Source organism: Sciurus carolinensis, chromosome 14, assembly GCF_902686445.1.
Source record: "Sciurus carolinensis chromosome 14, mSciCar1.2, whole genome shotgun sequence".
NCBI classification, from domain to species: Eukaryota; Metazoa; Chordata; class Mammalia; order Rodentia; family Sciuridae; genus Sciurus; species Sciurus carolinensis.
In genome coordinates, this window is record NC_062226.1 from 34,996,494 (window position 1) to 35,010,916 (window position 14,423).

Consider the following 14,423-nt stretch of genomic DNA (forward strand, 5'->3'; position numbering starts at 1 on the left):
GGGGATGTAGCTCAGTGGTGAAGTGTCCCTGGTTTCATTCCCCGTGTGAAAGAGATCAGCAAGTGAGATCCTGAACTTGGAGCTAAAACGGGTTTTATATGCCTTGGGAAAACTAAGGTGAAGTGAAGTCCAAGTACATCAAAGCTTCTGTTGCCATTTGGAGCTCTTAAAAGCTTCTACTATTTGTAGTCCAAGAACCAAAAGCATGTTGTGTTTGGGATCAATACTAAATACATTTCAATTTATATCAACTCAAACTAGAGGAAAATAGATTAGGGAATCATTTCAGTTTGTACCTTTTAGTCTATTGTTTAGCAAATTTTCCTTATATCTGCTCTATAAAGTTGCCTTTTTAGTACAAATTGTTTTGAGTCATAAGATTCTACACTTATGGAACGTAAGAGCGTTGGCTGCCCAAGACAGACTCTGAAGTTCAAATCTAAACCTCCCTCCAGTGTACACTACTCCACTGCTGGATTAAGTCCCCCCTGGGGCATGTGGTGACCGAATGCTGGCTCCATCTCTGTGTCGCCTCTGCTCTGTCCTCCGTAGTGATGATGTGCCCTCCTGGAGGGTAGGAACTGCCTTGTCCATGGACAAGGAGTTCTCGTAATAAATACCTATTCCATGAGTGACTCATTATCGGATTCCAGATGTTGCCTTTATCATATCTGTTTGACAGGTGTTTTTTTCTCCCTTAGGAATTTCTTTTTAAAATTATCGGGGAATACATAATGTATGATTCTATCTATATGAAGATATATATGTAGAAGAGGCAACTAAAAATGGAGGGTGGGGATGGATTGAGAAGGGACAGGAGGGTACTACTCTATATCCTGGGATGGGGTTCACAGGTCTAAACTTTGCCAATCTATAGTTAATATTTGTGTACTTATGTATACTGAGGATTTTTAGAAGGATGGGTACAGATATCAGCATTTTATCCAAAATGCATAAAAAATTGAATATGGATTGATGGATGGAGAGAGCAGTAGATGAAAGATAAAACAAGTATAGTCAAAGGTTAATGAAGAACTTCGGTAAAAATTAGTCACACCTGTAATTCCAGCAACTCAGGAGGCAGAGGCAGGAGGATCACAAGTTCAAGGCCAGCCTGGGCAATTTAGTGAGACCCTGTGTGTAAAATTCATTATTGCTGTATGTTTTAACATTTTCATAATAAAATATCAGAAAAATCATTAGGGGGTTATTACAGAACACAGGATCTCGCGTTCAGTTCTTGTAGTATGCTAGTCACGTGCCGTGAAATTATAGGCAACTACAGAAGTAGATTTGCTAGCAGGGAACGCAGGCTGATTGATTGCCTAGGGATTTACTTACTTCCCCAGTAATGACGCGACACAGCAGTCCCCCTCAGACCCAGACTGTCCTCCCAGATTTTGACACAGCAGGTGGGTAAAACAGGCTAATCTTTTAACTCATTTTCTCTTAAAACTGCCCTAGTGGTGAAGGGTTACCTAACTCCTGACCAGACACTGTAGCTGTCAACAAAGACCAGAAAATTCTTCTTTCAATTAAATACATGTGTTCAGTATGCAAGTAAAACCCAGGTAATAACCCCTTAAGAATAAAGGCAATGTATTCATGATTGGTTTGAAACCTTGTATTTAACTTCTTAAAAAGTCATCCTTTCACAATGAAATTGAGACCCTTCATTTTACCCCAACAAAAAATTATCTTGAGAAGGGACTTTATTATTTAATGCCAACACAGCAGTCTGTCATACCCAAAATTTAAATGACTTGCGTGAAAACAACTATTTTTATAAAAAGTTGTTTGTTTGTTTGTTTGCAGTGCCGGGCGTAGAACATGGGGCCTAAATGTTTTGGATTGTGTGTGCCCTGGTTAAAGTTTCAGATGTTCCTTTTCAGAATTCATGGTTATCCTTGGCTGGTGCAGCTGTCTACGGCTCATGCCAGGGCGCGTGTGTTTCTGTAGCAGCTTCCTTCTTTTTGACTTAGAAGCCACACAGCACCAGGTCTATTCCAAAGTAACTGTGATCTCATGTTAAATTAGGGATATCTTAGTTCCAGCTGAAGAAGTGCCAACTTGGGAAGGTACTGGAATGAGGTCGCCAATGGGACGCAAGCTAGCCATACTTCCAACCTCAGGTTTTCTAAGTTGACTTCCAAGGAAACCTTTCATCCATGAAAAACAAAACCTAAGTCCTAACTGCTTAACTGTCTTTTATATCTAGCTGTGGGCTCCAGACTTACAGCACCAGCTGAGAACTGGTTAGACAAAATTCAGGGCTCCCAGTAACCTATGAAGCCAGACACAACGGATATGGACCCAGCCATAAGCTCCTTGCGGTATAACAAGTCCCCCGGTGACTTTAATGCAGGCAAGAACTTGAGCATCACTTCTCACATCCTCTGCTGGAGGGGAGGCACCTGGAGGAGAACTCAGGGGGCAGCTCTGGTGGGCGTCAGGAAAGGGAAGCTCAGACTTCCCCAGAAAGGGTGGGGTGGGAGGCGGTGGGAGAGGGGAGAGCACGAAGGCTCCCCAAAGAATGAGACTTATACTCAGGTGACCGGGATCAAGTCAGAGCTAAGTAATGCAAGGCCACAGCAGGTGCTTCCCCGTCCTAGTGAGAGGACAAGAAGTTGACTGGGGCCCGCGTTAGCTCCCCATGCTGAGACAAAGGCCAGAGATAAAGGAACGGAACCTGAGAAGTGGCTGGGGTGCTGTCTGAGGCCTGAAGTCCCAGCTACTCCGGAGGCTGAGGCAGGAGGATTCCAAGTTCAAGGCCACCCTTGGCAGCTTAGCAGCACCCCGTCTTTAAAAATGAAAAGGGATGGGAGAACGAAGCCAGATTGAAAAGAAAAGAGTTGGGGATGTCGCTCAGGGGCAGAGCACCCAGGGCTCGATCCCCAATACTACCAAACGAGAGAGAGGCGGTGACGGAGACCGGGAGAGAAAGAGAGAGTTCATTTTGGCTCACAGTTTTGGAGGGTCCGGTCCACAGTTGTTGTTCCGAGTACTTGACAGAGGGAACTGCTTACCTCGTGGCAGCCAGGAAAACAGAGGAGTAGGAGCCAAGGTCCCAGTCCCTCTGCGAGGGCACACCCCCAGTGACACTACTTCCCTCAACTAGTTCCCACCTCTTAAAGTTGCCACCACCTCCCAGTAGCTCCATGGGCTGGGGACAAAGTCTTTAAAACATGAGTCTTGGGGTACATTTGAGATCCAAACTACAGCAGGACCCAAGTACTGGTCACTCTTTTTTTTTTTTTTTCCTCCTTTTTTGGTATTGAGATTGAACCCAGGGAAGCTTAAACCCCTTTTATTTTTTGAGACAGGATCTCACTGTTTAGGCCTCCCTAAGTTGTTGAGGCTGGCTTCAAATTTACCATCCTCCTACCTCAGCCTCCCAAGTTGCTGGCATTAGAGGCATGTGCCAATGCACCTGGCCTAGCCACTGTCTTGAGTGCTCCCGTAGGGGTGAGGGAGTCAGGGTAAGAACCTGATTCTGAACTGGGTGAGATGTCACACACCTGCAATGCCAGCAGCTTGGGAGATTGATGCAGGAGGATCATCAATTCAAAGCCAACCTCAGAAACTTGGTGAGGTTCTAAGCAACTCAGCAAGACCCTGTCTCTAAATTAAACATAAAAAAGGGCTAGGGATGTGGATCAGTGGTTAAGTGTCCCTGGGGGTTCAATCTCTGGTACCAAAAAAAAAAAAAAAAAGAAAGAAAGAAAAAATAAAAAAGAAAAGAAAAAAGAAAAATAACCGGATTCTGAGAACTAAAGAACCTAGGACATAAATGCAAACATGTAGTCTGTCTCTGTCCAGGCTACTCACTGGGAAATACTGCCAAATAGTTTTCTTATCCTTCACTGGATAGCCATTGATGCCTGATGCCTGGTAATTTCCTTTACAACATATGTATTTACTCCATCCAGGACCAGGAAATTGCACAATTGTCCCACTATATGGAATGACTATTTGAGTATGGGTTTCTTAGTTGGAGCCACTCAGATCAAGAGAGAAACTTAAGTTATAATCTATGAATATCTAATATGTCAAAATATACTCTACTGTCCTGTGTATCTAAAAACAACAAACTTTAAAAATTGTAAAAAAAAAAAAAAAAAAAAAAAAAAAAGAGAGAGAGAGAGAGAGAGAGAGAGAGAAACTTTAAGAATATGGCAGCTCTGGAAGCTCCAAACCTTAAAAAGTTCCCAGCTTGCATATGACTTAAAAATAACTAAGCCATCAGCGTATTACAGAGATACAGCCACATCAATGTTCATCGCAGCTCAGTTCACAATAGCCAGATTGTGGAACCAACCTAGATGTCCTTCAGTTGATGAATGGATAAAGAAACTGTGGTGTATATATATATATACAATGGAATATTACTCAGCCATAAAGAATGATAAAATTATGGCATTTGCAGGCAAATGGATGAAACTGGAGAATATCATGCTAAGTGAGATAAGCCAATCTCAAAAAACCAAAGGACGAATGATATTGCTAATAAGTGGATGATGACACATAATGGGGGGTGGGAGGAGTTAGTGTTAGGGTTGGAGTTAGGGTTAGGGAGAGGGGCAAGAATGGAGGAAGGAAGGACTGTATAGAGGGAAAAGATGGGTGGGAGGGGTGGGGGGGAAGGGAAAAAAATAACAGAATGAATCAAACAACATTACCCTATGTAAATTTATGATTACACAAATGGTATGCCTTTACGCCATGTACAGAGAAACAACATGTATCCCATTTGTTTACAATAAAAAAAAAGCAAAAATAATAATAATAATAATAAATAACTAAGCCACAGAGAAAACAGGTCTGGGGGAGAAAAGCATCTCGATATTAGATGGCAACTCTGAAAGTACTACTGGCCCTAAAGGCTTAGGCGGAGGCTTTCCAGCATTTTCGCGTGATTTGAGAATGTAGTAAAGCGGCAGTAACTTCCACAGCAGCATGGCCATCCGTAATCAGAGTTCTGCAGGCTGAGTGAGGTGGACTTTTTCCTCAATGAGCTATCAAAACAGAGTTGGGCATCCAAGATGGTGGACTTGAGGGAGGCTGCCTTCCTAGTCCCTCCGTAACTCGGGATTCAAGCAGAGGAAATACTTTCTCTGCGAGGCAATTGCCACCGCCCACTGATCCCCTCCTGTTTACCCTCCTTCCATCCCCCTGGATCACCCGCGTCTGCTGGCTTAGTGCCTGCTTTTTTAGTGCAGATGACTCACTGACTGCCGCCTATGTCTGCCATCTACCCATTTGCCCCTCTCTTGCCTGCCTATCTCCCACCTTTCATCTACCCATCACCCACCACCTGACATCCACCTGCCAATCATCCACCGTTAGCCTGCAGACCGCCGCAGATCACCTGCTGCCCACTGTTGCCTGGAAGTCCATGCACAGTACCCACAGGTTTGGTTACAGGCAGCACCCATCTTGGGACAACAGCCACAGCCTGCAGGTTTGCCACTGCCATCGCTGCCATATGGGGCATGGTCACCTAGGTCTGGGGACACCAGCCAGGGCCTGGAGATATATTGGGGTACCTGCAGGTCTGGTTGCACCTGAGGTTTTTCTGCTCAGTGTATTAGTGGCCACTGTCTCGCTGCCTGTTTGCAGGGTTGCTCCTTTGTGTGAGTACAACCCTGGTGGACTCTGGAAGTTGAAAGGGCATTGAAATCTTGGGACTGCAGCAAAGTAGGGCCTGGGGAGCTGAAGCCCAGGTCCCTCAGACTGCAGCTGGGTTTGCATGGGCCAGTCTGGGTGAGACAAGCCTGTGGACAGCTGGAGACTAGGAGGCAGTTCCCTGGGGGAGCACAGGTTGGAGAAACTGGAGAAAACTGGCCTCTCTCCTGCTCGGTGAGTCCTGAGTTGTGCAGGGACAGAAGGGGCCAGCTACAGCGGGTGGGAAGATCGTAAGAGGGGGTGAGGGCCTCCTGCTATCAGCTCACCACCCAGCCTGTCCACCACCCACTGGACATCAAACTTCTGAAAACCCCAACTATCAGTAGAGAAGGGAAAGAGAATATTTTTGAAAGTCAACAGAAGCAATCCTTCAATTTTCCATTCAGACTTCCCTTTTTTTTTCTTTTTTCTTTCTTTTTTTTCCCCCTCTCTCATACCTCTAATATCTTTGAATCCAAATATTTTTCATGCATCAATTTATTGAGGAATGGGATGTCTGAATAGTATATGACAGTTTTGTTGTGTAGTCTTATATTTTTACTTTTTTGTTTTTTTTAAGTCTGTATTTATTTTTTTCTCTCTCATCTACCTGCCTCCCTGGATTATCTTTCTCACATTTCTCATACTAACAGCTAACCTCTTAATCCCTCCCTTGCTCTTACAATAAATTTTTACCTCTATCTTCTCTCCTAAACATCACATCCTACACTACTTCTGTTCCATCATTGTCCATAATTTGAAATGGTAAACCCTTTTAGTAAACTTACTCTTTATATTGTAGACAATAATTGAACACTTCATTTCTGTTTATTGTGACAAAACTGTAAGCACATTTGGTTTAAGGTGGTATATCGTTTGCATTGGGTACTGTTAATATTGGTCTCCTCCTTAAAGGTGAGGCACTGGAAACCTTCAGGGACACTAAGACTACAAGGTAGAATCTGTGCTGCCTCAGCTCCACACTGCTAGATGAGAGACACACAAACATGAAAAAACAATGGAACAAAGCAACTCAAACGAACCAGGATGTTCCAACAACAGAATCCATAGACAACACAGCAGAAAAAATGTCAGAGATGGAGTTTAGAAAATACATCGTTAGATTGACCTTTGATATTTTATCAGAAAAAAATACAGGAAGTGAAAGATCACTTCAATAAAGAGGCAGAGATTATAAAAAGGAATCAAGCAGAAATTCTCATAATGAAGGAAACAACAAACCCAATTAAAAATTCAATGGAAAGCATCACCAACAGACTAGACCACTTGGAAGACAGACCCTCAGACAATGAAGACAATATATAAACTCTTGAAAATAAAGTCACTGCACAGAAAAGATGGTAAGAAACTATGAACAGAACACCAAAGAAATATAGGATAACATGAAAAGACCAAATTTAAGATTTATCGGAATAGACAAAGGTGTGGAGATAAAAACCAAGGGAATGCACAATCTTTTCAATGACATAATATCAGAAAACTTCCCAAATCTAAAGAATGAAATGGAAAATCAACTATAAGAGGCTTACAGGATCCCAAATGTACAAAATTACAGCAGACCTACGCAAAGGCACATTATAATGAGAATAAGGATAGAATTTGAAAGGCTGCAAGAGACAAAAATCAAATTACATAAAGAGGGAAACCAATTCAGATCTCAGCTGATTTCTCAACCCAGACCCTCAATGCCAGGAGGTCCTGGAATAACATACATTAAGTTCTGAAAGACAATGGATGCTAACCAAGAATTTTATATCCAGCAAAATAAAGCTTCAGGTTTGAAGATGAAATAAAAACTTTCCATGATAAACAAAAGTAAAAGAATTCACAACTAGAAATCCTGAACTTCAGAACATTCTCAGAAAAATATTCTGTGAGGAAGAAATGAAAAAAAAAAATTAAAAAGGGAGGAACTACACTAAAGGAAAGGTCAATCGAAGAGAAACTAAGTCAAAAACCAAACATAAACCAAAATGACCAGGCATACAAATCATACCTCAATAATAACCTTGAATGTTAACGGCCTAAATTCATCAAACAAAAGACACAGACTGGCAAGATGAATTAAAAAAAAAAAGACCCAACAGTATGCTGTCTCCAAGAGACTCACCTCTAGGAAAAGACATCCATAGACTGAAGGTGAAAGGTTGGAAAAAAAAAACATATCACTCACATGGACTGTGTAAACAAGCAGGGAGTTCCATCCTCATATCAGACAAAGTGAACTTCAAAGTTAATCAGAATGAATAAAGAAGGACATTTCTTACTGCTTAAGGGAATCATACATCAACAAGACATAACAATGGTAAATAAATATGCCCCAAACAATGGAGCATCTACGTACATCAAACAAACACTTCTCAATTTCAAGAATCAAATAGACCACAACACAATAATATTGGGTGACTTTAACACACATCTCTCACCACTGGATAGATCATCCAAACAAAAACTAAACAAAGAAACTGTAGAATTAAATAATACAATCAATGATTTAGAATTAATGGACATATATAGAGTGTTTCATCCATCATTGAGCAGCACATGGATCCTTCTCTAAAATACACCATATGTTATGCCACAAAGCAACTTGCAGAAAATACAAAAAAATAGAAATACTACCCTGCATTCTATCAGATCACAGTGGAATGAAATTAGAAATCAGGGCTGGGAAGATAGCTCAGCTGGTAGAGTGCTTGCCTCGGCCCTGAGTTTGATCTCCAGTACCGCCAAAAAAAAGAAAAAAAGAAAAAAGAAATTAGAAATCAAAGGATCAAAGGATGAAATAAAAAATAGAAGCTACTCCAACACCTGGAGACTAAGTAGCATGCTACTGAAAGCTGAATGGATAAAAGAATAAATCAGGGAGGAAATAAAAAAATACTTAGAGGTAAATGAGAACACCAATCTATGGGACGCTATGAAGGCAGGGCTAAGGCTCATTGCATTGAGCTCATACATTAAAAGAATAAAAAATCAACAAATAAACGACCTAACATGACATCTCAAAGACCTAGAAAAAGAAAACTAATCAATACCAAAAGCAGCAGAAGACAGGAAATAATCAAAATCAGAGCTGAAAACAATGAAATTGAAACAAAAGAAAAAATTGAAAAAATTGACAAAACAAAATAAGTAAATAAATAAATAAAATTGATAAACCCTTAGCCACACTAAGAAGGAGAAAAAGAAAGAAAACTCCAATTACTAAAATTCATGATGAAAAAGGAAATATCACTATGGACATTACTGAAATACAGAAGATAATTAGAAACTATTTTGCAAGTTTATGCTCAAATAAAATAGAGAAACTCAAAGAAATTGATAAATTTCTAGAGACATACGGTCTACCCAAACTGAAGCGGGAGGACACACACAATTTAAACAGATCAATTTCAAGCAATGAAAAAGAAGCCACCATCAAAAGGCTACCCACTAAGAAAAGTCCAGGACAAGATGGATTCTCAGCCAAGTTCTACAAGACCTTCAAAGAAGAATTAATACCTATGCTCATCAAATTATTTCATGAAATAGTAAAGGAGGAAATGCTTCCAAATTCATTCTATGAGGATAGTATCACCCTGATACCCAAACCAGACAAAGACACATCAAGGAAAGACAACTTCATATCAATATCCCTGATGAACACAGATGCAAAACTTTTCAATAGAACATACAAAAACATATTAAAAAGACAGTGCACCACGATCAAGTGGGGTTCATCCCAGGGATGCAAGGTTGGTTCAACATACAGAAATAAATAAATGTAATACATCACATCAATAGACTTAAAGACAAGAATCACATGATTATCTCAATAGAGACAGAAAAAAGCATTTGACAAAATACAGTACCTCGTCATGTTCAAAACACTAGAAAAACTAGGTATAGTAGGAACACACCTCAACATTGTAAAAGCTGTCTATGCTAAGCCCAAGGCCAATATCATACTAAATGAAGAAACGCTGAAAGCATTCCCTCTAAAAACTGGAACAAGGCAGGAATGCCCTCTTTCACCACTTCTATTCAACATTGTCCTTGAAACTCTAGCCAGAGCAATCAGACAGATGAAAGAAATTAAAGGGATACAAATAGGAAAAGAAGAACTCCAACTATCACTATTTGCCAATGACATGATTCTGTATTTAGAAGATCCAAAAAAATTCCACCAGAAAACTTCTAGAACTCATAAACGAATTCAGCAAAGTAGCAGGATATAAAATCAGAACCCATAAATCAAATGCATTTCTATACAAAAGCAATGAATCCACTGCAAGAGAAATTAGGAAAACTATCCCATTCACAAAAGCCTCCAAAAAAACTAAAATACTTGGGAATCAATCTAACAAAAGAGGTAAAAGCCCTCTACAATGAAAACTACAGAACACTAAGAAAGAAATTGAAGATGATCTTAGAAGATGGAAAGATCTCCCATGCTCTTAGATAGGCAGAATTAGTATTGTCAAAATGGTCATACTACCAAAAGTGTTACACAGATTCAGTGTAATTCCTATTAAAATCCCAATAATATTCTTCATGGAACTAGAAAAAGCAATCATGAAATTCATTTGGAGGGTTGGGGTTGTAGCTTAGTGGTAAGGCACTTGCCTGGCATGTGTGAGGTGCTGGGTTCAATCCTCAGCACCACATATAAATAAAAAATAAAAGGTTCAATGACAACTAAAAAAAATTTGGAAAAAAAAGAAATTCATTTGGAATAAGAGACCCAGAATAGCCAAGGCAATCCTTAGCAGGAAGAGTGAAGCAGACGGCATCACAATACCAGACCCTTAAACTATACTACAGAGCAATAGTAACAAAACAGCATGGTATTGGCACCAAATAGACATGTAAACCAATGGTACAAAATAGAAGACACAGAGACAAACCCACATAAATATGGTTATATCACATTAGACAAAGGTGCCAAAAATATACATAAGAGAAAAGATAGCCTATTTGACAAATGGTGCTGGGAAAACTGGAAATCCATATGTAACAAAATGAAATTAAGCCTCTATCTCTCACCCTGCACAAGTCAACTCAAAATGGATCAAAGACTTAGGTACTAGACCAGAAACCCTGCACAACAGAAGAAAAAGTAGGCCCAAATCTTCATCATGTTGGCTTCACACCTGACTTCCTTAACAAGACTCCTAAAATGCAAGAAGTAAAATAAAGAAACAATAAATGGGATGGATTCAAATTAAAAAGTTTCTTTTCAGCAAAGGAAACAGTAACGTGAAGAGAGAGCCTATAGAATGGGAGAAAATCTTTACCACACCCACCTCAGATAGAGCACTAATCTCCAGGATATATAAAGAAATAAAAAAACTTAACAAAAAACCAAGTAACTCAATCAATAAATGGGCTAAGGAACTGAACAGATGCTTCACAAAAAAAATACAATCAATCAACAAACATATGAAAAAATGTTCATCATCTCTTAGAGAAAAGCAAATCAAAACTACTCTAAGATTTCATCTCACTTCACTCAGAATGGCAAATATCAAGAATACAAGCAATAATAAATGTTGGCAAGGATGTGGGGAAAAAGATACACTCAGACATTGTTGGTGGGACATTGTTGGTGCCACCACTTTTGAAAGCAGTATGAAGATTCCTAAGAAAACTTAGAATGGAACCACCATTTGAACCAGCTAGCCTACTCCTCAGTTTATACCCAAAGGACTTAAAATCAGCATACTACAGTGATGCAGTCACATCAACGCTTATAGCAGCTCAATTCACAATAGCTAAACTGTGGAACCAACCTAAATGCCCTTTAATAGATGAACAGACAAAATGTGGTACATATACACAATGGAATATTACTCAATCTTAAACAAGAATGAAATTATGGCATTTGCAGGTAAATGAATGGAACTAGAGAATATCATGCTAAGTGAAATAAGTCAATCCCAAGTAACCAAAAGTCGAATGTTTTCTTTGATAAGCATATGCTGATCCATAGTGGGTGGTGGGTGGTAGGGAAGAATTAAGGAACTCTGGATTACACAGAGGGAAGTGAGGGGAGGGGTAGTGTGGTGGGGATGGGAAGGGCAGTGGAATGACAGACATTATTACCCTATGTACATGTATGATTACATGACTCAGCACCATGTACAGCCAGAGGAATAAGAAATGTACAGTGTGTCAAAATGCATTCTACTGTCATGCATAACCAATTAGAACAAATTAAAAAACATTTTTTTTTAAAAGATAGATAAAAAGTTGGCACCTGAACTCAGACCTGCATGACTCTAACTCTAAAACTTACTAGGAATATAACTTTAGGTGAATTAATCTCTTTTAAGCCTTAGTTTCTTCCTCTATAAAATGGGAGTAACAGTACCTACTTCATAGGAATGATTTAAGGATTAAGCAATGCCTGTGAAACACTAAGTGTGGAACAGAACACTAAGCCTATCACTCAGCACACAGTAAGCAAGCAGAATACTCCCCTGCCTCCATGTCCATGTCCTTAGTGCCCAGAACCTGTAAGTATGTGATGTTACAGGGTGAGGGGTAATTACAGTTGCAGATGGAATTCCTTGTTCAACAGCTGGCCTTAAAATGGGAAGATTTTCTGAATGATACAGTGAGCCCAATGTGTTCACAAGGGTCACTATAAGCGAAAGAGGGAGGCAGGAGTGTCAAGAGTCAGAGTCACGCCTGTAATCCCAATGACGCAGGAGGTAGAGACAAGAGGTTTGCAAGTTTGAGGCCAGCCTCAACAACTTAGTAAGAACCTGTCTTAAAATTTAAAAAAATAATAATAATAATAAAGGGAGCTGGGATGCAGTGACTCAGGAGGTTGAAGCAAGAGAATTCAAGTTTGAGGACAACCTCAGCAACTTAGTGAGGCTCTAAGTAACTTAATGAGGCCCTGTCTCTCAAAATTAAGAAAATAAAATGGGGGGTGGGCTGGGGCTGTGGCTCAGTGGTAGAGCACCGCTGGGTTCAATCCCTACTATCTCCTGCTACACATGTGCGGAGTTGTACACGTGTGCACGCACAGACACGCACACACACAAAAAGAGAAAGAGATCAGATATGCTACACCGTTGGCTTTGAAGTGGGTGCAAGGGAAATGAGTCAAGAAATGCAGAAAGCCTCTAGAAGCTAGAAAAGGTAAGGAAAAGGATTCTCCCCAGAGTTCCAGAGGAACAAAGTTCTGCTGACACCTGGACTTTGCCCAGACAGATCCATTTTGGACCTCTTTTTCTTTATTTTTTTTCCCAAACAGGGTCTCACTATGTTGACCTGACTGCTTTTCAACATGCCTCAGCCTCAGGAGCAGCAGGGATTACGGGGTGTGCACCACTGCATCCAGTTTAAGTTTGTATTGTTTTAAACACACTGTGGTAATTTGTTAACAGCAATAGGAAATTATTAATTAATACACACCATTAATTCAATATTAATACATGCCAAATAATAATTTTATTTTCTATTTAAAAAAAAACTCTTTTTTTTGTTTTGGTGCTGGGGATTAAACCCAGGGCCTTTTGCATGTGAGGCAAGCACTCTACCAACTGAGCTATATCCCCAGCCAACCCCCTTTTTTTAAAAATATTTTTGTAGTTGTCAATGGACCTTTATTTTATTTATTTGTACATAGTGCTGAGAATCGAACTCAGTGCCTCACACATACTAGGCAAGCACTCTACCACTGAGCCACAACCCCTATTTTTAAACAGGTCAAAATATGTAAGAAATAGCTGAACAAAAATTAGTGTCATAGTTAGTTAAATAAGTTTGTCTAATTTCACAGAATAATCTGCATTAAAAGAGATTTTTTTATTTTTCATGTCTTTTTTTAATTAAATTAAATTAATTAATGAATGTATTTTTTGAGATGGGTCTCACCATGTTGGCCAAGCTGCCCTAGACCTCCTGGATTCAAATGATCCTACCCCCTCAGCCTCCCAAATAGCTGGGACTGCACCACTGCAGCCCAGTTCAGCTGACTCATTCTATTTTTTTCTTCAATGACTTACCAAAGAAATGAGGGTCCCAAATATGACTGTCATTATTCTGGTGATTGAAAACAACATGGTAAAATGAACCATCAATCACATTGTTAAATAATACAAGAAAATGTTATCCTAAGGAACATTAAGGAAAATAGCATATTCTAAATTTATCCAATCATTGTATACAGCTTGACAAAAATTATCAACTAACCTTTCCATTGATATGAATAAAATTTTCACTCAATAATTTTGAAAACTGTAAAAACCACGATTTGTACCAATTAGACTTATAAATGGCCAGAACATTAGTGAACATGTGTAAGGAAGTGTTCACGTGTTGTATTTCTGGATTGAACCCAGGGGTGCTCTACCAGTGAGCTACATCTCCAGCCCTGTTTTGTGAGACAGGATCTCACTAAGTTGTGCAGGCTGGCCTCAAACTTGCAATCCTCTTGCCTCAGCCTCCAGAGTAGCTGGATTACAGGTCTGTGCCACTGTGCCCAGCTCAGAATATGTATTTTTAGTGTAAAATGTTAGTTTTATGTTTTAGACAGTGGCCAGTACAAAATGAAGTGTGTGTTTATGCCTGGAGGTACAGGGAAAAATTTAAACCTTAGTTTTTAAAAATCTTATCCATTTAAATTTTTTTCCCTCTGTTCATGTTTCACAATGTATATAATAGATAAATAAGATACTATAATTTATAAATAATCAAAACTTGGCATGTATTCTGAATTTTTTTCTGATGGGGGTTGCATG